This window comes from Equus asinus, chromosome 13, assembly GCF_041296235.1.
Source record: "Equus asinus isolate D_3611 breed Donkey chromosome 13, EquAss-T2T_v2, whole genome shotgun sequence".
Taxonomy (NCBI): Eukaryota; Metazoa; Chordata; class Mammalia; order Perissodactyla; family Equidae; genus Equus; species Equus asinus.
Window position 1 is genome coordinate 4711228 of NC_091802.1, and position 24256 is coordinate 4735483.

At 38.6% G+C, this 24256-nt stretch overlaps 1 pseudogene; it reads right to left on the reverse strand.

The window, feature by feature from the left end:
- The window catches only part of LOC106845731 (zinc finger protein 624-like), a 28177-nt pseudogene extending 8185 nt beyond the window's left edge, over positions 1 to 19992 (reverse strand).
- Positions 19993 to 24256: the final 4264 nt, after the last annotated feature.

Genomic DNA, 24256 nt, shown 5'->3' on the forward strand with positions numbered 1-24256 from the left:
GTGACAGGAAAGAAATGGTTAAAAGAACAGGAGATAGGGATATTAACCAGCCAAAACTTTCCAAATGAGTATTTGGGGAGGTAGAGCTGCTAGAACACCTTTCACTCCACAATTAGGCATAGTTAGGTCTAGATGCTACAAATGCCCCATTTCTAGTAGGAGATGGAGGAACTGACCAGTGGCCTAGGTTGCAGAAATTTCAAGGCAAGTATGAGAAAATATGGAGATTGACACACTTGAAATAAGCAATAGACACATGAGGAACTGAAGAAAATTAAAATGGATTAGAGTAGAAGGACCTTGAAAATTAGGCAAAGGAAAATTCTCGGGCAATGAAACAATGTGGCATGATGTGTGCAAGACTGGAGTAAGGCAAATCAGAACTAGTGAGACCCCTTAAAAAGCTGTTGCAATAAAGCAGGCATGAAAGAAATAAGGCCTGGAGTGATGGAAGTGGAAATACGAGCAAGGAAGAATCCAAGAAACATTTTTAAAGAAAATACAAAGAGGTTGATTAACAAAGTGAATTCAAGTGAGGAATGAAATAAGATTAAAAAGGGCACCATGGATTCTAGAGCTTTTTTGTTGTTTTTTTGAGGAAGAGTAGCTCTGAGCTAAGATCTGCTGCTAATCCTCCTCTTTTTGCTGAGGAAGACTGGCCCTAAGCTAACATCCTTGCCCATCTTCCTCTACTTTATACGTGGGACGCCTACCACAGCATGGCTTGCCAAGTGGTGCCATGTCTGCCCCCGGGATCCCACCAGCGAACCCCAGGCTGCTGAAGCTGAACGTGCGAACTTAACCGCTGCGCCACCGGGCCAGCCCTGGATTCTAGTTTTGAAGAGTAAAACAACAGTGGTACCACTGACAAAAGGGGAAATTAAGATTGGAGCCAAGTGTTGCTTGCTTGCTTTCTTTGTTTTTTTTTCTTTCACCCAAAGTGGAAGACAGAACAAATTAAAGGAAGAGGTTATACTTAATACGATCATATTTAAATATTTTGAGTTTGAAGAAGTGAGAAATGAAACTGGGGGTACTCAATAGAGAGTATAATTTGGACAAAGTCTAGACCTGGACTTTGGTGGCACTGATAAAGAAAGTGTAATTAAAACTTCCTGGATAGATAGATGGCTGTCTCTAGAAAGGCAGTGTGATATGAACTCTAGGTCCGAATTGCCTGGGGTGAAATTCCATCTCTGCCTCTAATTAGGCAAGTTAATTTTTCTGTGCCACCATTTTCTTATCTATAAAATGAAATACAATCAGAGAGTTGTTATGAGAATTCAAATGTAAAATGGTATTTGTATTTCCTAATATTATTATTACTATTAGGACAGAGAAGAGTGAGAGGCCAGGCCAGTGGGCTTAGGAAAGGGGTAACAAAGGGCTGGGCGGAGAAAAAAATACAAACAAAAAACACTTAGAAGAAGGAAATGAGTAGGAATAGTAAAGTGTTTCAAGAAGGCATAAATAATCTAAATGTTCACAATTGGAGAATGATTAAATTATAGTACATAAAAACAATGGAGGGGCTGCCCGATGGCGCAGCAGTTAAGTGCACACGTTCTGTTTCGGCGGCCCGGGGTTTGCCGGTTTGGATCCCGGGTGCGGACATGGCACCACTTGGCAAGCCATGCTGTGGTAGGCGTCCCACATAGAAAGCAGAGGAAGATGGGCATGGATGTTAGCTCAGGGCCAGTCTTCCTCAGCAAAAAGAGGAGGATTGGCAGCAGTTAGCTCAGGGCTAATCTTCCCCCGCCCCCCAAAAAAGGAATTTTTAGAATTTTTAAAAATGACTAGAAAAATGTTTACACAGGAAATTATATGTATTATATAAAGTGAGAAAAGCAGATTTGACTGAAAAGTCTGCTCCCATACTTTGAAATGAAAACTATGCTCCCATACTTTATACTATTTTTTATTAAATACAAACATATCTATATCTATAAAGTATGTATCATTAGTGATATCTGTTATTCATGCATAGAAAAAAGTATGGAAATATACACATCATACTACTGAAGCAGTTACTGTTGAGCTGAGGAATTATAAGTGATTTAAAAACTTATTATTTGCATTTGTGTAATCAGATAAAAGTAGCTGGAAAGAGAAGAGCAGTAAAACAGTGACACAGGATGCAAAAAGTTGAAGAAAAGGTCAAAGGCTTTTGGTTGAAAAGTGATGACCTTTAAGACGGATCAGTTTTAGCATAGTTGCAAGGAAAAATTAAATACAGAGCAAGAAAATGAATAGGAGTTCAAAAACCAGAAATGTGGGTCTGGCCCTGTAGTCAAGTGGTTAAGTTTGCTCACTCTGCTTCGGCAGCCCAGAGTGTCACCAGTTCAGATCCTGGGCATGGACCTAGCACTGCTCATCAAGCCACGCTGAGGCCGCATCCCACATAGCACAACTAGAAGGACCTACAACTAGAATATACAACTATGTACTGGGGGGCTTTGGCGAGAAGAAGAAAAAAAAAAGATTGGCAACAGATGTTAGCTCGGGGCCAATCATCAAGAAAAAAACAAACACACCAGAAATGTGAATACAAATGACAAGCTTAAGAAGTCTGACACTAAAAGATATTTTTTAAAAAAGTTAGAAAAGATCAATTAGAAAAAAGTTTTTTAAAAAAGTCACAAAATTTCTTTGCATGTCTGAATGCACAAGGGACAGTACTCCTGGAATAGGATCAGACTGAGGATTCTGATGAGAGTCGAGCCCCAGGGAAGGCAGCACAGGATGAGATACAGTCAAGTAAAGCATGTCAAATATAAAAAGATCCCTTTCCTGTGAAATAGCTTTGACAAAAATGAACTAAAACAAAATTTCAAAAGATTTTTTTTTTTGAGGAACATTAGCCCTGAGGTAACATCTGCTGCCAATCCTCCTCTTTTTGCTGAGGAAGATTGGCCCTGAGCTAACATCTGTGCCCATCTTCCTATACTTTATACATGGGATACCTGCCACAGCATGGCTTGGTAAGTGGTGGTAGGTCCGTGCCCGGGATCTGGGCCTGTGAACCCTGGGCCGCTGAAGCAGAGCACACAAACTTAACTGTTATACCACCGGGCTGGCCCCTTCAAAAAATAATTTTTAAAGACCAATTGAGGGTATTATTTTCAATGAATCTTAACATCCTGGTTCTCATTTACTTACCAGTTTCCTTAAATCCGTCTCACCACCATCCCAGGTTCTTTTCCTTCCTCCAATTGGGAGATCATGTCTGGTTTGGAAACTGCAAGTCCTGTTCAGGAAAAAGGAAACGTGACTTCACCATGTTGGTGACAAAAAGCCATTCCAGAATTCATTGAGGTCATCAATCTTTTGGAAGGCAAGGCCAATAAAGGGAGTTCCATATGATTACAAAAGTACTTGGGGAAGGCTTACATCTATGCTCCCAAGAATAGTGACATATACTGCATCACAGAATAAATCTGGGTTGAACCACGCGCCCCCCCCCCACCCCAGCCCCCACCAAGAAAAGGGCAGAATAGAAGGATCTTAAAAGAGATTTTAGAAGAGAGAGTTCTAAGTCTGGGAGACTAGACTATCCTCAGGTTTAGGTTTCAAGATAGGCCAATGAAAATACAAATTTTTCACTCTACAAAGAGTAGAGTTTTTACCTGGAAATGGGGATAAAGTTAGTCCACAAAGGGTCCATAAGAAATCATAAATCCCTGAACCATAAAGATCCATTTGGTCCAATAGATGGAGAGTCACAGAAGAGAAATTTCTTGCCCAGAGAAGCCAGTTCCCGTAGGTCTCTAGCATTACATCCTTGTGAAGATTCCTTTGTGCAGGGTCCATTAACTTCCATTCTTCCCAAGTGAAGTCTACTGCCACATCCTTGAACGTCAGTGATTCCTAAACATTAAATACATTGGGATAACACCAAATTATCTATTACATAGCCCACTGGGAAGAAAACTATAGTACTGAAAGGGAGATTCATGTAACAGAAAATCCTTACTTCGGATGGGAGCTTACAGGTCATTCAGTCCAACTTCTAAGAGGATATTTCAACATCCTCAGCAAGCATTCATCTAATCTCGGCCTGAACTGCTCCAGGAATTAAAACTCATTATTTCCCGAGGCAGTGTATTCCATTTTCAGAAGCCTTTCACAGTTAGCATAAATTTTTACAATATGAAGAAAAATCTGCCTTCAAGTAACATTTAACTATTGGTTTATTATTTGAAACCAAAAAGCATAAGTTTCTTCCTTCACTGGAGAGTTCTTAAAGGGTTTTAGAACTTATTAAACATATAATGTACACAAGAATGTCTATAAAAATCACTATAAATTGAACAATAGTGTATTCCTACCCATCTTAAGAAATAAAACATTACCAATATCTCTGAAGTCTCCTGTGTGTCTTCCTGGATCTCATCCTTGCAGGAGTAATAAGCTTTCCTAAATGTTGTGTTAAACATTTCCTCGCTTTTCTTTATAGTTTAACCAAACATATATATATTTCTAAATGATACACTGTTTAGTTTTGCTTCTATTTGAATATTATATAAATAAATTGTGTTGTATATATTCTTGCTTGCTTTGGTAAATAATATGTTATTTAGATTCATCCATGTTGATGCATGGAACTGTAGTTATTAATTTTCACTCCTCAGTTGTATTATATTTTATGAATATATCACAATATATTTATTCATTCTATTATTGATGACATTTGACTTGTTTCCAGGTTTCTGATATTATAAACAGTGCTGCTATGAAGATTTTTGTTTCCTCTTCAGTGAAATTCCCATGAGCTTTGCTCTTTTTTTTTCTTATTGGATTCCTTGTCTTTTTCTTACTGATTCATTGAAGTGGTGCTGGAACCAGGTTGTGGGTGGAGCTGTAAGGATTTTGAGGAGAATGTCAGTGAAAGCCTGACGTCACCTTAAAGAGACCATAGTAGAAGCATGATGGTCTTTGAGGAGGCTGCCTATGAGGCTTAAAGGAAAGTGAGAAAGTGGTTTTGGAAACTGGAGGAAAAGGGATTCTTGTTACGCAGTGGCAGAAGGTTTAGCGACACCACTACTTGCAGTGATGTGGCAAGTAGAATTTGTACTTAATGAACTTGATGATCTAGCTAAAGAGATTTCCAGGAAGAATGTTGAAATGCCTCCCAGTTTTTTTCTTGCTGCTTATACTAAAATGCAATAAGAAAGAGGTAAACTAAAGGAAGGAATGCTAGACGTGAAGGAGCCAAGAACTGAAGATTTTGAAAACTCCCAGCCTCTCCATGCAGCAAATGATGTCACAATTAAGGAATGGATTAAGATCAAATCCAGGACATTATCACAAAGACATAGCCTAAAGATAAAGCTTAAGGTGTGACTGTATGATCATTTGTTAAAATCTCAGGAAGATCTAAAGGTAGTACCTCTGAAAATCCTTCAGTCAAACAATAAGACTTCTAATAAGTTTTAAGGCTATTGTCCCTTAGCAGTTTCAGTAGAGGCCCATAGTAGAAAAGGGCTTATCTTTAAGAGATTTGTGTGTGTGGATATTGTCTAATGGAGTGAATCCAATGCAACTTAGAGGAGAACCACAGAGTTTTTAAGATAATTATATTTGTAGAAACGTCACCAGATTGGACTGAAAAAGAAAGAGACAACTACCTGCATGGTCTACACCTGGGAAGTGCTTTTATTTCCCTGCCCCCATGGTTTATCTCTGCGTATGCTGCCCTTCAGGAGGGTCTTGGATTTTTACAGGGCCTTTTTGGCCCTAGGCCTCGTGTCCTGTTTCCTGTTCTCTGTTAAAACTCAGGTTGCAGGGTATGAGGTCCCGGTGTGTAAACAACTTAGAGCAAATGCCAGTTTCAGTGCTTTCTTATTCTATCAGGTTCATCTTTATTTTGAGATTTTCTTGCTTTTGTATATATTTCATCTAGCATTTTTAGTTAAGCTGTATTCGGAGGAGATTTTGTAAATATCCTGTTTGTCATGTTATCTCCCAAGAGAGTTCTTAATTTGAAGATCACCAAAAAATATCTCCCAAATTTTCTTTGTGTCACAAAATGTAGCTCATGCGTACTGCCAGAATTCTTGGATTTCTAATCTCCAGGATAAATTGGATGTATTTTCATTACAAATGGTATACGGATTCTAGGTGTTTATTTCCTCTATCTCCTGTGTCTGCACCAAAATGACAGTAAAAACAAACAAGAGAATCAATACACAAGGACTGAAAAAAAGAAGAAAGAAGGCAAAAACAGAAAAGCCTCTAATCTGGGGAAAACTGAGTAATAACTGAGACATGAAAAAAAGTCAGTAAATAACTTCAGGTGAATAAAATGTTGGACAAGAAAGGCAACACACAATCACAGTAGAGTATCTATTACACAAATATAAGAAAATTCCAATTAATGATTTTTTTCCCAAATGGTAACAAAACTATGTTGAGAAGAGAGGAGAAGGAAGGTAGAGTGAAGTAGTATAAGAGGGCTAAAACTGATAGATCAAGAAAAGAATGGCATCAGCATATTAATTAGAAATACGGACATACATGAAAAAAACAGTTAAAAGAGTTGAAAGCACAGAAAAATGCTGGGTTTTGGTTTATAAGCCTTTTAGTACTATTTGATTTTTCAATTATGTGTATATGTTATGAAATGAAAATAAAAATTAATTGCAAAAAGACACAGTTCATTCATTAGTTCCACATATATTTATTGAGCTCTACTATGTCTCAACACTGTGCTAAGCACGGGCATACAATAATATAATCCATCATTAAGGAACTTACAGTTTATAATGAGGCAGGCAGAAGACAACCCTGACCAAGGGAAACTGGCAAGGAATGGCCGAGGGGTAAAACCTGATGGCAAGAAGCAAGAGCACAGAGAGAGCATTTCAAGTTTAGTGTCACTGATGGTGTCTGAGGTTGAGAGACTGAGTAAAATAAGAAATGAAAGGCCTCCACTGGCTTTAACAACAGAGAGATGGTTGTTGACTTTGGTGGGTAGTTTTGGTGGAATGGTAGGACTGGAAAACTGCAGATGACAGAGGGATGAACTGGAATAAGGAAGGGTAGTCATCTTTTCTAAGAAGGGTAGCTGAGAAGGAAAGGAGAACGACAAAATAGTAGCTGACAGTATTGTCACGATGGAGCTTTTGTTTTAAGATGGAAGAGATCTGAGTATGCTTAAACTCTAATGAGAACAGTAGTGAAGGGCAAGAGTAGAAGCAAGAAAACCAGTCAAGAGGCTATTTCATGATTCCAGACAGGAAGTAACGTCAGCTTGGACTAGGATGATCACATTGGTGATGGAGAAAAGTAGCTGAATTATATTTTAGAGGTAAATCAATCAAAATTTGAAATAGATTGATTTGTCGGATACTGAATAAGAATGTATCAAGAATTCATTCAATAAATATGAGTGCCTATTAACTTTAGGCCCTTTAATAGGGGCTGAGTATAGTGAAGAAACAAACTAAACAGGAAAATTTTCCTATTCTCATGGAGTAAACATCTACTTCCAAAATGGATCCAAGGTAGTGTGTCACAAGCAGATGATATCAAAAGAGCTAATTTGTCTTCTGGATCTCATACTGAGCTATAACTGTATAAAGTTATCCTGCCCCTATATAACTCTCCTTAAGGCACAAAACAAGCACAGCACAGACGGAAGGTGAGTGACTTTAAACTCACTTTAAAGTATCTCCCAATATCTTTTGAAAACATGATTGTTGGTGAAACACTCATAAAAGATCTAGTCATTCCAGGATCTCAATTCAATTTTTTAGGATTTCCTTTTTTTCCTCACTAACATACAGCGATTATTCCTTCCAGTCATCTGTTCCATCAAGGTCAAGAGAAACAACATATCCAACAAATATAATTTATTCATAAAGCATAAAGAGTACTGAACTGAGCACCAAGTTTTCGGAGAGAATTTGAGGACCTGATCTTTTGCTCCGGAGTAAAACTCTTATCAAAGACTTTCGGCCATCCCAGAATGGGATTAACTCATGCACATGTGCAAACTAATGCTATTGTAGAAAAGTACATAAAGCATAAATGTAAAATGTAACGAATAATTATTTAGTCATTACTTATGTAATCACCAACCAAGTAAAAAATCTGAAACTTAGTAGCTTAAAACAACATAAGTTTATTATCGTCCAGTTTTAGAGGTCAGTAGTCCTAAAATCAAGGTGTCACTAAAGCTGCATTACTTCTTCCAAAAGTCTTATATAATCAAAAACAAATTTAAAAAAAAAGGCAATCCCTAAAATACCAAAAACAACGTGAGAGAAATGAACCTAACTGGATACCACTCAGAAAAGAACGACTCCATCCGTCCTCACTACAAAGTATTTTGATTATAAATCCTCAGAGGGATAAACTTTAAGGACAGAGAGAACTGCAAAATAATCTTAACCTTATTCAATAATCTTATTAAATTAATATATATTTTGAAACTATTATAAGTATATTTTAGGACAAAGTAAGTAAGTACATTAATGTTGTTAGGGAATGAAAATTTCAGCATAAGAAAAAAGACATAAGTATAAAACTGAAGACATTAAGTTAAAACTATAATTTAAAATTTGAATTAGAACTATCAGTGTGAACTCAGTGATCTGGTTTTCTTCTTCTTAAAAATATACATTTCATATCTCTGTCTGAAGAGGCCTAGATGCAATGGCAACCCGGTGGCAATGAATACTCTTAGCACCCAGGAAAGCAGTAGGATATATATAAAAATTTGTGATATATACTAGCAATAACCATTTATAAAATGAACTTTTAGAAAGGTTCAATTTCTATAGGTACAAAAACTATAAAACACATAGCAATAAACAACGACATTTATACGAAATAGGCTATAACACTTTTTTAAAGGACATTCAAAACCTGAACAATGGAAATCCATACCATGCTCCTAGATGGGAAGACACGATGTATATCAATTGTCTCTAAATGGATCTATAAATCCGGTTATAATGGCATACTTTGTAGAACCTGATAAGTTGATTGTAAAGTTCTTCTGGTGAAGTCAATGTGTTAGAGCAGTCAAGAAATTCCTGAAAAAGAAAATACAGGTGACATACTGTACCAGATATCTCAAAGTGCTTTAAATCTCTATTAATTAAAATAGTGTGATCCTGGTGCACAAATGTACAGATAAATCAGTCAAGCACAATAAAGAGTACAGAAATAGTACCAGTTATTTTGATCAATTTGTTTTATAATAAAGGCAGCACTTCAAATAACCGGGGAAAACATGAATCATTTGAAACATGTTACAGAGGCATTTGGCTACTCATTGGAAAAACAGATCTTTACCTCACTGATCTCTAAAAATATATTCCAGGCAAATGTACAAATGAATCCATAAAAATACTAAATGAAAACAGAGGAATTGCTTCATAAATTTGAGCAGGAAAGTCCTTTGTAAAAATGACCCAATCACAACAAAAAGAATAAAATATCTAGGAACGAACTGAACCAAGGAGATGAAAGACCTATACAATAAGACATTATTGAAAGAAATTGATGATGACATAAAGAAATGGAAAGCTATTCCATGCACATGGATTGGAAGACTAAATATAGTTAAAATGTCCACACTACCTAAAGCAATCTACAGATTCAATGCAATCCCAATCAGAATCCCAACGACATTCTTCATGGAAATAAAACAAAGAATCCTACAATTCATATGGGGCAACAAAAGACCCTGAATAGCTAAAGCAATCCTGAGAAAAAGGAACAAACCTGGAGGCATCACAATCCCTGACTTCAAAATACACTACAAAGCTATAGTAATCAAAACAGCATGGTACTGGAACAAAAACAGACACACAGATCAATGGAATGGAACGGAAAGCCCAGAAATAAAACTGCACATCTACGGACAGCTAATCTTCGACAAAGGAGCTAAGAACATACAATGGGGAAAGGAAAGTCTCTTCAATAAATAGTGCTGGGAAAACTGGAAAGCCACACGCAAAAGAATGAAAGTAGACCATTATCTTTTGCCATACACAAAAATTAACTCAAAATGGGCTAAAGACCTGAATGTAAGACCTGAAACCATAAAACTCCTTGAAGAAAATATAGGCAGTACACTCTTTGACATGAGTCAGAAGGATCTTTTCGAATACTTTGTCTACTTGGTCAAGGGAAACAAAAGAAAAAATAAACAAGTGGGACTTTATCAGACTACAGAGCTTCTGCAAGGCAAAGGAAACCAGGAACAAAATGAAACAACAACCCACCAACTGGGAGAAACTATTTGCAAATCATATATCCGACAAGGGGTTAATCTCCCAAATACATAACAAACTCACACAACTGAACAAGAAAAAAACAAACAACCCAATCAATAAATGGGCAGAGGATATGGACAGACATTTTTCCAAAGAAGATACACAGATGGCCAATAGGCACACGAGAAGATGTCTGACATCACTAATCATCAGGGAAATGCAAATCAAAACTACACTAAGATATCACCTTACACCTGTCAGAATGGCTGTAATTACCAAGACAAAAAATAACAAATGTTGGAGAGGATGTGAAGAAAAGGGAACCCTCATACAGTGCTGGTGGGAATGCAAACTGGTGCAGCCACTATGGAAAACTGTATGGAGATTTCTCAAAAAATTAAAAATAGCAATACCATATGACCCAGCTATTCCACTACCGGGTATTTATCCAAAGAACTTGAAATCAACAAGTCAAAGTAACATATGCACCCCTGTGTTTGTTGCAGCACTATTCACAATAGCCAAGACATGGAAACAATCCAAGTGCCCGTCGACTGATGATTGGATAAAGAAGATGTGGTATATATACACACAATGGAATACTACTCAGCTATAAAAAAAAGACAAAACTGTCCCATTCGCAAAACATGGATGGACCTTGAGGGCATCATGTTAAGCGAAACAAGCCAGATAGAGAAAAACAAACACCATATGATTTCACTCATATGTGGAAGATAAACTAACACATGGACAAAGAGAACAGATTAGTGGTTGGTTGCCAGAGGGGAAGAGGGTTGGGGGTGGGCACAAGGGGTGACGGGGTGCACTTATAAGGTGATTGAGAAATAATAATGTACAACTGAAATTTCACGATGTTGTAGACTACTATGATTTCAATTTTAAAAATGACCCAAAATCCAGAAAATTACTTTTCCACTGGGAGATACAGATACACATATGGAAATAGATATCTCCCCAAAGATATACACACATTTATCTTTTCCTTACTGTCCTAGAGACGTCTTTATGCATAAAAACTAATAAATATAAAAAGATGCTCATTAAGGTGGTAGAAATGGGTACTCTCATTCCCATTCACTAATGGTGAGAATGTAATTGTACTATCTTTTGAAGGGCATTTTTGAAGATTTTTAATTTTTTTTTATTTTTCCTTTTTCTCCCAAAGACCCCTGGTACATAGTTGTACATTCTTAGTTGTGGGCCTAGTTGTGGCATGTGGGACGCCGCCTCAGCATGGCCTGATGAGCGGTGCCATGTCCGCGCCCAGGATTCAAACCAGTGAAACCCTGGCCGCCTAAGCTGAGTGCACAAACTTAACCACTCGGCCACAGGGCTGGACCTTGAAGAGCATTTTTGAAGAAGCTATCAAAATCTTTAACATGAAAATTTTATGATCTATACCACATTAACACAAATTTGTAAAATATTTTTGCAAGAATTCTTGCTGTAGCAGCGTGTGTAAAAGCAAGTATGTCATCCATTAAAAGAGGAATGGATGAGTAAATTATGGTACAATCATATGATGCAGTACACAACTGTTTAAAAGAACAAGGGTGCACCTATTCATATTCACACACACACAAGCAGGATAAAAATACCAAAGGTCGTATCGCCAAACTTGCTGACAATGGTTTCTTCAGTCCCGCCCAGACTGAAGGAATGAGAGCAGACTTCATTCTTTACTTTATAAATGTCTACATTATTTAATGAAAACCAAAACTGCTGTTTAAAAACAGAAAAAGGCACAACCAACCTCAGAAAAAATTGATAAATGCAGAGCAGCCATAACGTCTTCCTTTGGGACCTCGTCTTCGAAGGGCAGAGTCCTGAGAAGACATTTACCTGAAGGTGATAACAAACACGAAATCAGGTCTACCTTGAAAATCCCAGACACTCTGCACTGGAAATCCTGACGTATCAATTCGGATGAGTGTGACATCAGCAGGTCCCCCCACCTCACAAGAGCTGCTACATTTCCTCACAGACCACCGAGAGGGGCATCCTGGTCCTTGCTGCCAGCAGTCTTGACACTTTCACTGTTTTACTAGAGGCCAGCGACATCCACAAAACAGAGATATGCTCTGGAAATCAGAACACAGGCACAAGAAAGAGAGGAAATAAGTGCTGAGTGCCAGCCTTGTTTGAGGGAACTATATTAAGATTTACAACTATCATCACATTTAATTTTTACTTCAACCTCATACAGAAGATATAATTTTGCACTCTTTCAGGATAAGGAAACTGAGGCTGACAGGGATTATGTCCCCAATCTCTGGGATTAGTAATGCAGCTGATGAATTGTGGTGACAGGATATGAAACGAGACCTAATACCCATGCTTTCACCACTACACCGTTCACCTCTGTCTACAACTCACCACACGAAGATGATCACATATTTACCACTTTCCCCCCCTGTCATTTAATGGAGAAATAAGTTCCCTCCCTTTTGAGAAACATATGAAGAATCAATTTATTAAATATTGGGGCCAGCTCCGTGGCCAGTGGTTAAGTTCGCGGGCTCCGCTGCAGCGGCCCAGGGTTCGGATCCTGGACGCGGACATGGCACCGCTCGTCAGGCCACGCTGAGGCGCGTCGCACGTCCCACAACTAGAAGGACCTGCAACTAGGATATACAACTATGTACGGGGTGTTTGGGGAAAGAAAGCAGAAAAAAAAGTTTATTAAATATTTAGAAAATTTTAGCTTCACATGTAGGAAACCTGCTCCATCTTATTCTGTTCTCTTGAATATATAACACAATATAACATAATATTTATCTGTAACTTGAATTAAATATGTTTGAACTGGCTTGTAAAACCATGTGTAATCCTTTCAAGTTCTAGTGTTTGTAATTTACTAAGGTTTTCTTTGCGCTAAATATGTAATAAATTTTGTGTATGTTTCATGAATGCTCAAAAAGGTGTATTCTCTGCATGTATCAAAAAATTCAAGATACCTATTTATATTTACAGTTTTGGCCTTATTAAATATAGTATTTAAGCTCTCTACATCCTTATTTTTTAAACCAAATTTATGTCATAGACTAATAGAAGAGACTATCTCCCACAGGAGCTATGGCTATTTTCTTTGTATGTCAGATAACTTCTGCTTTATATATTTTGAAGCTATTCAGTGCATCTAAGAGTATAGTATCTTAATTATTGATTACATATTCTATTAGTAGGGGTCTTTTAATATAGTATATTGTTTTAAATTCTATAATATCTGATATTACCACTGCCACTCCTAATTTTTTTTTCCTGTTTGGCTGATAGTGAATATCTGTAGCTATCATTTTATGTTTTAGGGGAAGTAAGGAAAGGACCTATCTTTAACAATTTAATTCATAACAGGAAATAAAAATAACAAATAAATGTCTGAAAAGATGTTCAATATCATTAATAGTCAAATACATGCAAATCAAAACAAGATATCATCAACTGGAAAAATTATAAAGTTTGGTAACATCAGATTTGGCAAGGCAGTAGGTAGCTACACATTCTGTAAACCGGTTAGAGTCACTTTCAGGGAAATTTGGCAATATTTATTAAAACCAAACATGAACTTGCAGTTCTACCTCCAGAGAAATCTTACCTCTGGAGACATGCTATCTGTAGAGAAACATTATCCTATGTTCACTGCAGCTTTGTTTGTACTAGAGGGAAAATGGAAACAGCCTAAATATCAATAGGAGAATGACTAAATAAAAGTGTGATATAGTCACACAGTGAAGCACTACAGTGTACCTGAAAGAAATAAACTAAAATTATATGTCTCAACACGGATAGATCACAAAAGTACTCTGAAAACAAAAACAAGCTGCAAATTAGACACAGTATAATACAGTTTTGTAAAAATATCCTTATGTACCATTACATGTTTTTCAGAGTCAGTGAGTATATGGACAAGTATTTTTAAAACTTTTTATTATAGAAAATTTTAAGTATACATTTAAGAGTTGAATGAATAATCTAATAAACCTCCATGTACCCAGCATTCAGCTTCAACAATAACATTTTGCCAATTTTGTTTTATCTACGCCTTCCCCATTATTTTTGTAAGACATTATGTCATTTCACTTAATACCTGAGAATGAATCTTTTAACTATAAGGATTTAAAATTTTAAAAATATAATCACTATGCCATTCTCTACATCTAACAAAACCAATAATTCTTAATACCATTCTCTTAATCATCTTAGTAACACCGTAATATCTCTTCCTGATTGTCTCAAAGCTATCTTTTTACAGTTGGTTACTCAAATCCAAACAAGGTTCACACACTGAGTTTGGTTTTTTTTGTTTGTTTGTTTGTTTGTTTTTTTGGAGGAAGATTAGCCCTCAGCTAACTACTGCCAGTCCTCCTCTTTTTGCTGAGGAAGCCTGGCTCTGAGCTAACATCCGTGCCCATCTTCCTCTAGTTTATACGTGGGACGCCTACCACAGCATGGCTGCCAAGCAGTGCCATGTCCACACCCGGGATCCGAACCAGCGAACCCCGGGCCGCCGAGAAGCGGAACGTGCGAACTTAACCGCTGCGCCACCGGGCCGGCCCCGAGTTTGGTTTTTTATGTCTCTCAAACCTCATTTATTCTGTCATCATCCCTTCTTCCTTTTTTTCTCCCTTGACATTGACTTCTTGGAGAGAAAGTGTCATCTGTACTGTAGAATGTCCCACTTTGGGATCTGGGTAATATTGTTTTTTCCTATTGTTTAATTTGTTCCTTTGTCCTCTAACATTTCTTGTAAACTGGTAACTGGGTCTAGAGGCTTGATTAGATTCAGGTTCAATTTTTTAGACGAGAATACTTCATAGGTGCTGCTATGTGCTTCCTATTGCAGATCACAAAGCTCATTTCTGCTTACATACTCCAGTGACAACAGTGGTTACCCACGGAGGAAGGATGAGGAATTGATGTTAGGGGCAGTGATCAAAGGAGTCTTTAGCTTTATCCGTAATGCTTGGGAGTTTTGTTTTTATTTAATTGAAAACTGATTTATACATTATTTGTTTCTTGTATAAAATTTAATAATTAATGAAAGAAAATGGCAAAAAATAGACAACGGGAAAAGCAATGTCCAATAAACATAAAAAGACAGTACCAGCAATCATCAGTGAAATGAAAATGAACTCTGAATTTCATTAATAATTAATAAAAAGTCTGACAATACCAAATGTGGCAGGAATGTGGTAAAAACAAGCATTCTCATACACTGCTGGTGAGTATAACTGCTAAAGACAAAAAACCCATAAATTGGTATAAACACTGTGGGGACAATTTGACAGTATTATAGATAATACAAACTTAAAATCGTATGCTGTTTGACTTGGTTATTCCGTGTCTTGATTCTGCCAATGCCTGGAAGTGATGTGGGCTAAGTTTCGGGGCTTTGGCTAACTTTATTTTAAATAGGGCAAACCATTCAACTTGTTTCTTTTTTCTCTTCGAACATAGGAAGACTCCATTGCCATCCTGTAAACGCCGAGCTACTTTCTGACACGTGTCAAATACTTTCCCAGGATTATTTCAGGGGAGTTGTAACTTTACAAATTTTGGTTTCTTCAAGCAAGATGACCAAGATTCGCTGAAGTATAAGCAGCTTGGGGATCTTATCAGGCAGAAACTTCACTTGTGATTCCTAAACCTGAAATGCTTTGTAAAATACAAGAGATCATGCCCTTGCTGTGGTCTTCACGGCCACAGTCCGGTCTAGCAATTCCCAACCGCTGCAGTCCTACTATTATGTCAGGGGACAGAGTAGAGATTTAAAATGAGTATCTGAATGGCCTCTGCATAAAAAGAGCGTACAAAACAGTGACTTGATTAAGGCTACAGAGAGGAGCACGCCGGCCTGGTAGGCAGCTCAGGTCTGCAGACGAGAAACCCACTGCGCAAGGCACGCACCGCCCCCAGCACTTCTCAGAAGCCGGGGCGAGAGTCTCCCCTCGGCCTCCTCCTCTTCTCCGGGTCTGGAGGCGACCTGCGGGGGTCCGTACAGTCAGGGGCCGGGCTCTCCGGGGAGCGGCTGCAGCCCGCTGGGTAGGCGCGGGACACACCCAGCAGCCGGGCTCGCGGATCCCCGGAGCGTGGTCGGCCACACCGCCGGACCAGCGCCTCAGCCCCGCTCTCGTTTCAAGGGCGGGTCCGCCGAGGGCGGGAGGCCCCGCCCCGAGCCCCGCCGGTGGCCGCGGCCACAAGTACCGGGCGGCCCGCCCCGTTTCCCCGAGGGCGTCCGCAGAGGGCGCGCCGCCGGCCGCGGGGACGCCCAGTGCGCGTGCGCAGCCCGAGCGCCCCACTCCCGCCTGGGCGGCCAGCTTCGCTTTACTTTTCGTTTAGGGCGCTGACTGGTTTGATGAGCTCCGCAGACGTCTGTTGTGTTGGATGCTCCGTGGGCGTGGCGAACGCAGAGGAAACTGGCACAGACTTAGTGAAGAGCGACTAGGAAAGCCTGAAAATATGGGCAGGTGACTTAGAAGCACAGGTAGAGGGTGGTCCGCGGGGAGGACAGGTGGGCCTCCAGGAACTTAGCTAAAGCGCTCCGTTCCGGGGGCCGTGTTGGGACAGGGGGGCCATGCCTTTGCTCGTGTTTCCTTCAGATCCTAGAATGAAAGTCCAACCCTGCGTTCATCCTGTGTCTCTGCAGCAGGACTTCCTTCCTTGGCTGTTCGGCCCAATATTATCCCGTGTGCTCCCCCAATTCTGTTCTCAATGCCCAGACAGTATTTTCCGTCTTGTTGGTCAAGTTGAGAACCTTTGAGTACTTTAAAGCTGGCTCCCCTTAAGCATGAGAATGTTCCCTCTCATCTAATCCCACGCCAGCCCGAGGTCCACAGGTTCTCCCACCTTGGTGATAGTTTGTGTCTGACTCTTCGTTTAGGTCCCATCTCATGTCTTAAAGGAGATTTCTTTGGTGCTCTCTTTTGCTCTGTCTGTTCCTTGCACGATGACCCACTCCCGTGTCATCAACAGCCTTATGCTGATGACTCCCAAACTGCTATTTGAACTCAAACTAAACTCGTGAGCTCTAGATACATAATGATTAACGTGTATAGAACTTATTATGAGCCAGGCACAGTTCTAAGCACTTTACATACATTAATTCATGGAATTCTCACAACCTATGAAGTATGTATGCATTATTCTTCCATTTTTCAGATTAGGTGGTACAGAGAGGTTACTTACCTGCTCAAGACCTCTCCAAACTCCTCAAAGCGAACCTGTTCCAAAGTGAACTCAGTGTCTGCTAGACATGTTTCTCCATTTTATTTATTCCAGTCAATGATATTATTAAATGGGGGCAGAGGAAACTTGTTTTTACATGGATGTACCTACTAGATGATTGTGAACAATATGCCGCCTGCTGAGATTATAACCTTAAAACGTTATTGCTTGTAGGTAGGGTTCTGGAGTCACAGAAAAGTTTTTCATATTTATTACCTTTGGAAAGATTTTCTTCTCTATCTTCCTTATAAATAAAGTATTTTCTTACATTATATATAGAAAGACTTATATGTCATCTATAAGGGTTCTGTATTAGGATTCTCCAGAGAAACAGAACCAACAGGAGGTAAAACAGTTCCAGTAGGAATACACATGCACACACACATTGATTTTAAGGAACTGGCTTACACAATTATGGAGGCTGAGAGCTCCCAAGATCTGCAGTCGGCAAGCTAGAGACCCAGCCTGAGTCTGAAGGCCTGAGAACTAGGAGAGCCCAAGGGCAATTTTTCAGGTGAATGATTAGATCAGAATTCTTTTTGATCTTTATTCCATATGTGGATTCTTTCCTGTAGGCTCTGTAGTAAAATAAAGAAAAACTTACATCTGAAGCCTCTTTTCCAGTTTGAGGTTTCTTGTAAGAAATACAGTTCTACACAGATGATACCCCTTATTGTCTTGCTACCTTTTTAAAAGACTTCCTAGTTCCAGGATTTTTCTCAATGGATTACTGATAACATTGTTTATAAGTCTTCCCAGTCTTGGCCCTTGGGTTTTTTTCCTGCTTTAGAAAGTTCCTTAGATCTCTGTTGGGTAGATGATGGGGAATATAGTCTGTTCTCTGAGGGGTAGATGATGGGGGATCACCCTACTCTCTGATGGGTGGGAGAAGACAGACACTCTGGTTTGTTTGTATCTGACTTAATACAACTCCAGAAAATGTCTCATGTCCACCAAAAAGGGAGAGTAGTCCTATGAGACCTGTACATGTGAGCTTTTGAATTGTATACTTTTGACATGTGGTTAAGGTTGGTGAAATTAAGCTGCAAGCTATCTGTGTCTGTAAAAGAGACACATTTATCTTTACCTCGTTGTGTGTGTTTCAAATATTTTCCTACAGTTGTAGGGGATTAATAAATTAGGTTATAAACACTATTAAGGTAAAGGAATTCTGATTAATATAGAGAATAAGGGTTTTCATAAATCTAATATAAAGAAACTCTAGAATTCCCAGAGACTAAACTTCTAATCTGAATGTGCTAGTCTTTTAAGGGAAACAAAAATAAAACTTCTCATAGAAACACTAGTTTAGAGGGATTTTTTTTTTTTTTTGAGGAAGATTAGCCCTGAGCTAACATGTGCCACCAATCCTCCTCTTTGTGCTGAGGAAGACTGGCCCTGAGCTCACATCTGTGCCTATCTTCCTCTACTTTCTATGTGGGACGCTTACCACAGCATGGCTTGACAAGTGGTGCCATGTCCGCACCCGGGATCCGAACCAGCAAACCCTGGGCTACCAAAGCAGAATGTGTGCACTTAACCGCTGCGCCACTGGGCCGCCCCCTAGAGGGATTTTTATATAAGAATCCGAGTGCCCATAATCAAAGTGGATCTGTGAACAAGTCAGACTGGTTTGATAATTTTTGTTCAAAAAGAGCCATACATTTCTTCCTGAGTTTCATCAGTATGGAATATACTGTAAGCACGCATTCTACTCTTCCTAAGTCTTGGGTTTATTTTCTCATAGAAGGTTTAGTTAATCTAAACTTCTTATACTGATTTTACTTATCGACTAAGTTATATTACTTCCACGTGTTTAGGATTATGAAAAATTTTAAATTATGTGTTCAGTTCCATTGGATTATACTTATAACAAACTTTTTGAAGTAAACAGTAATTAGGTTGCTCTGTAGTTAGCTTATACACAGTTTCCAAAGGACTTTAGTTAATTTGAAGACCTAGAAGTGATAATAAAATTAATTGGATTTTGTAGCACGCGCACACACACACACACACACACACAGTTGCTGATCTGCTGACTAACCTCACTGGCATAAAGCAGCAGCTGGACCTTCAGTTGCTCTGCCTTCCTCTGGATTTTTCCTTTAGTTTCTGACTCCTGGGTTACAGGTGTGTGTTTAGCTCCATGATCAAGGGTCCTGACTTCTGTACGACACCCTCATCACCGAGGTCAGAGGGAACAAGAACAGACACCGGTTTCATTCAGTTCTTATGAGGTTCCAGCTCCTGCCCATGGAATCCCAACCTGTTTGTGATCTTCCCTTGTTTACTGCCTGTGGATTTCAAGCATCAGACACAGAGATGGCTTTGCAGAGCCTACTTACTCAGCCCCCACAATTCCCAGAGCAGGTCTCTTTTCAGACAGCAAGCAGCCTCCCCAGGAGAGGATGCATGGCTTTTTGGCTGACAGAAGAGTGTTCCTGTTACCTCCAGGAGAGATCATTGCTGGGATCCTGGGAACCATGTGCCTTGTCTCGATGGCCACAGTGGTAGCCATGATAGGCACAGTTATGCCCTCTATGTAATACTAGATTTTAAAAAGCTTTTCCGATAACAAATCACAGAAAGTAATGAAAGAAAAACCTGAAATGAGAGTTTGATGGCCTATTCTTCTAAGAAATCTGATTTTTTACATAAATAATCAAGAAGAAATGACTTTTCTGAATTCCTATCCATTGTCATGGATTGACCTCTTCTGTGAAAGCAGTTTCATTGAGAGGTGTGGATAACTAGCTCAACTTTCAACTAAAAGATTATGGATTCAGCAAACTGTAAATATAATTGTGCTTTCTACACTCAAATGACATTAAATCAGACAGTTGTGGGTCTTGAAAAATACATATATTTATAAGTTGAAAGACGAGCTTGAAGTCTTTCCAGTGACCTTTTTTTTCTTTTTCAGGGAAAGTTTTGTCCTGAGCTGACATATGTTGCCAATCTTCCTCTTTTTTTTTTTTCCCCTCCCCAAAGCCCCAGCACATGGTTATAAATCCTAGTTGTAAGTCCTTCTAGTTCTTCTATGTGAGCCGCCACCACAGCATGGCTACTGACAGATGGATGGTGTGGTTCCGCAACTGGTAAACGAACCCAGGCTGCCGAAGCAAAGAGCACCAAACATTGACCATTTTTCATGAAATGGAAATAACACTAAGATTGCAAAGTCTTATTATAATTTATATCATTTTTCCTAATAGCAAAAATGTATTCAAATGTACTCAATGTATAACATACACACTAAAAAGCTCAGAAATCATAACTCTACTACTCAATGATTTATCACAAAGTGAACACACCCTTGTAACTGTAACACAGTTCAAGAAAATAAAATGGAATAAAACTAGCAACTCAGAAGCCCCTCTTCTGGATCTCCTCAACCACTACCCATTCTATCTTGCCAAAGCTAACAATCATCTAGTTTTTAACACTACAGATTAGTATTGCCTGTGTTATAAATTTGTGTATTTAGAATCAAACAGTAGGAATTACTCTGTGTCTGGCTTCTTTTGCTCAGCATTATATTTTTGACATTCATCCATGTGGTTTCATGGAGTAATTCATTCATTTTCACTGCTCTGTGGTATTCTTTGTATGAATATATCACATTTATCAGTTCTGCTGTTGATGGACATGTGGTTTGTTTCCAGCTTGGGGCTACTAGCAATAAGGCAACTATGAACAATCTTGTTAGTTTCTTTTGGTACACACGCATAGATATTTTAGTTAAGTATAGACCTACAAATAAAATGGCTTGGTCATAGTGATTGCAAATGTTCAAATTTAATACATGTCACTAAAAAGTTTTCCAAAGATGTTTGACCAATATGCAATTCAACCACCAGTTTAACAGAGTTCTGTTACATATTCTCTCCTGTTGTCTTGATAGCCACAGTGGTAACCACAATAGTCATAACTATTCCCTTTATGCAATACTGGCTATTATTTGATTTTGTCAGTCTTTCTCATTGTAACTATTCTGGTTAGTGGGTGGTGGTACTTCATTTTTTTTCTTTGTTTTTAAAATTTTTATTTATTTATTTATTTGAGGAAGATTAGCCCTGAGCTAACATCTGCCGCCAATCCTCCTCTTTTTGCTGAGGAAGACTGGCCCTGAGCTAACATCTGTGCCCATCTTCCTGTTTTATGTGAGATGCCCATCATGGCATGGCTTAACAAGCAGGGCATAGGTCCGCACCTGGGATCTGAACTGGTGAACCCCAGGCCACCGAAGTGGAACGTGTGCACTTAACCCCTGTGCCACCAGGCCAGCCCCAGTATTTCATTTTTATTCATTTATATCTTTTAATTATTAAGAGGCTTGAGCACATTTTCATGTTTATTAAAAATGTATATATACTATTTTCTCAGGTATATACAATTTTTTCTACTGTGCTATCAATCTAAATGATTTTGAGGAATTAAAAAAATAAATTATTGACATAAATTGAGATTTTTTTCAGTTAAATGTGAAAATTTCTTCTCCCATTAAAAAAAAGAGTTTATTTTTAGATAATCTTTGGCTACTTAGACAGGTTTTAAGTAAGATAGAAAAAAGGTCATTTAACATAGTTGTATTATGTATATTTTTGTCTCATTTTTCTATATTATACAACAGGCCAAACTTTGGGTTATGTTAATATATCTGTTTGCTTAAAATTTCTTTATTTGGAAATAATCTGACAATTAGAGAAAAGACATCTTAGAAGTACAAAGGATATCCATGTTCCTTTAGTCAGATTCACTGATTGTTAACATTTTTATCCTGTTTATCATTTGCGCTCTCTCTATACACATATTTTTTCTGAATCATTTGAGAATAAATTGTATACATTATACTTCTTTACATCTAAATACTTCAATGTGCATTTCCCAATAATAAAGATATTATTTTACATAACCATGGTATGGTTATCCACTTCAGTAACTTTAACATTGATGCAATACTTTTATCCACTCTACTGCTTATATTCCAGTTTTAAAAAATTGAACCAATAATGTCCTTTATAGAATTTTCCATCTCATATAGGATCCAGGCAAGGATCATATATTATATTTAGTACTCACGTCTCTTTAGTCTCTTTCAATCTGGAATAGGTTATTTAGCCTTTCTTTGTCTTTTATGATCTTAACATTTAAAAAAATGCAGCCCTCTTGTTTTTAATAGTCTCACTTTGAGGTTTGTTGAATGTTTCGTGATTAGATTCCAGTGATGCATTCCCTACTATCACATAAGTTATGTTGTATCCTTCTCATGGCATCACATCTGAGGCAAACAACTGTTCCACAATTTGGAACACTGCCGGTATTCAAAAAGATATGTTATCTGATAGGTATATGAGGAAGCCCCTTCTCTTCTCACATTGCAGTCATGGTGATCTTTCAAAAATGAAAATTTGATTGTGCTACCCTCACTTACTAAAAATAACAATTCAAAGCTTCTCCCCTCCCTTCCATATCTATATTCTTCAAGATCAACTCCAAATTAACTTACAAGGCCCTACAAGATTTGCTCATTAATGCTCACTATATCCTCAGTTCTCAACACTGCTACTCTTGTTGTCTAAGTTCTAGGCATCAAGAGCTAAACCACACATAGGTCCTGTAATACACTATCTTGTACTCACACATTGTTCCCTCAGCCTAGAATATCATGTCCTCTCACCTAATGTCTCCACTGTACAATTCCTTCTCCTGGGGATTCAGGTGTGATGGCATCTTCTCAGCTTTTTAAGATGCCAACTTCTCTTACCATGAAAGGCTGGGTTGGGTGTCCTTGTGTTTCTGCAGTCTCTTATGCATTCCTATGTAACAGTACTTATCGTACCTTATTTCAATTGTCTGTTTACTTAGCTATATCTCTTATTGAGAGCAGAGTCTCTGTCTAAGTCATCATTTTATCCCTGGCATCCAGCACATAGTGCCTGCTGTGTAGTATAGTTGCTCAGAAGTACTTGGTGAACAATTCTGAATGTAGATAAGGAATAACCATAGGAGCAAGTTGCTAGAATGAAAAGAAGTGGTCATTAAGACTGAGGAATTCAAATAATTGTACGGATATTAGAGGCATTATCTACATAGCCTCTGACTTCAGTCAGGATGCTGTTAAGAGGAATGCCAAAAAATAGGAGGCAAAAAAAGCTTAGTGAATATGGAGAAGTGAGCAGCAGTCAGTAGGTGATGGTAAGAAGGAAGAGAAGTGGGAGAGTCAGAGGCATCAGCCTCAGGGAAGGTGTTTGGATATGACGATTGACAAGGAAGGTTTAAAAAAGGCAAGGATGCTATGCCATCTTCTACTAATCCTACAATATGTGGAAAGTGGGAGAGTGAGCTTCCTCTCCTGCAGAGCTGCAAAAGAGATGGTATTTCCTGGTCCTCACTTGAGGTCGGATTGGGGCATGTGACTTGTTTAGGGGAATACAATCATGAGTAGAAGTGAAGTATGGCAGTGCAAGACCCTCTAGATCCCTCCTTCCCTTCTAGCCTGGCAAAAGCAGTATCTGAGATGGTGGCTGCTTCATCAGCGTAGGTCCCTGAGTGACTATGATGAGGAGACCCTTGCTGCCAGCCCACAATGAACAGGTCACACAAACAAACTTCAAGAATTGGCATTCTAGTGAGAAGGCCAAGACAAGACAATTACATTGCAGTGGTTTGCTGACTTCACAATCTAGTTAAGGGATGGGGAAAATCTGAGATCTTTATCTGATCTCATTGTAGGGGGAAAATATCACATACCACCTCCTTTCTCTCACATATTTATCCCT